Raw genomic sequence first — 1,871 nt, 5'->3', positions numbered from 1 at the left:
CGAAGGTGATGGTGGACCATCAAAGGGAGTTGCTCGACCAGGGTGATGCAACGAGGGGTATAACGTTAGAGGTATAAAAGGTGCCCGACCCAATAAAGAGAGTGCACACATACGATGTGGAAGCTTTTGGGATTGGTTCTGTTCAGTCCACCGCCATCTTGGTCGACCAGGGTGGTGCCTCGAGGGGTACGACCTTCATGGTGTGAAGGGTGCCTGATCCAATAAAAAGAGTGCACTCATATGATTGTGCAAGGTTTGCGCAATGGATTATAAAAGTTCCCGTGTCGTTATGACGATAAAGGGATGCCAGACCACTGTGAGGGGTATACGTTTCATGTTTCATTCAAAAATGTTCGTTAGTAATTGGTGTCTCCTTTTATGCCAACTCTATAAATATATATTTTCCGAATGCGTTTAACCACACTTCGACTGTTGGTGCCAACATTACATTCGAATCCATCTATGCCCCGACCAACACATACACACACACGCACGAACACACACACACACACACACACACACACACACACACACACACACACAGAGAGAGAGAGAGGTCAGGAGTATATGGATGGTCGAAGGCGTCCAGGTGCATCAAGGGGTATAATTTTAGAGGTATAAATGGTGCTCGGCCCAATAAGGAGAGTGCCCACATACGATATGCAAGGTTTAGGGACAAATTCGGTTCGGTGCCACCATTGTCCACCAGCTAGTCGACCAAGGTGGTGCCCCAAGGGGTACGACCTTCATGGTATGAAAGGTGCCTGATTGAGTAAAAAAGAGTGCACTCATATTATTGTGCAAGGCGTGGGCAATGGAAATGAAAGTCCTCGTGTCGGTATGATGATACATGGATACTAGACAACAGTGAGGATATAAGATTCATGTTTCATTCACAATTGTCCGCTCATAATGTGTGTATCCCCTTAGGCCAAATCTACAAATATATATTTCAAGTGCATTTAACCACGTGTCAAGTGTTCATGCCAACATTACATTCTAATCCATCTATCCCTAGACCAACACACACACACAGAGAGAGAGAGAGAGAGAGGAAGAGGGAAAGGTCGGGAGTATATGGATCATCGAAGGCGACGGTGGACCGTCAAAGGGAGTTGCTCGACCAGGGGAGAGAGGGTTGGCCGAGCATGGGAACAAAAATCAATAGTATCTCGAATGTTATTTCTTACGCGGCCAATATAGTTTTCTATGTTAGCCCGTAGTAATTATATTTTCCATGTTTTATTGTACTCCCTCCGTCTCAAAATAAATGTCTCAAGCTTAGTACAATTTTATACTAAAGTTGATACAAAGTTGAGGCACTCATTTTGAGACCGAGGGAGTAGTGATTAATTAGTGTTTAGTACTATCACATGCTACCAAAAATGAATAGTTTTCACGGTCTTAACAACGTTTTCATTCTACCGACGCTCCATTCCCCGCAAACTAGTGGCTCAAACAAGCTGCCAAACGCACATGCCTATTCAATTGGCTTTTACATGCATGCACGTGAGACTGATGACTATGGGCACATGCATGCATCTTCCTTCTTTTAGCTCCTTCAACGCATATCGTTTTAGGAGATACGGCTACTGAAGCTTGCAGCATCTGAGCATATCCCTCCATGCATACTCACAAGTCAAAGGCTACTAGCCTGCTACATGCTCACAGCTCACAGACTGACCACTAGCGTTGGTCATGCCCGCCTACCCAGTTTGACGGACACACCCCACTTTGGTCTCTCTATAAAAGATACTTTGAACTAGGTCATCAAACACAAAGAGACGACACCACACACTCAATCTCCTGAACATAGCGGCAATAGCTCATAGACAAACAGCCTTAGTCCCTCCATGCCCTCCTGAGTCATT

This window comes from Triticum aestivum, chromosome 6A, assembly GCF_018294505.1.
Source record: "Triticum aestivum cultivar Chinese Spring chromosome 6A, IWGSC CS RefSeq v2.1, whole genome shotgun sequence".
Lineage (NCBI taxonomy): Eukaryota > Viridiplantae > Streptophyta > Magnoliopsida > Poales > Poaceae > Triticum > Triticum aestivum.
The sequence above is the reverse complement of the archived record's forward strand: the minus strand, read 5'-3'. Positions refer to the sequence as shown.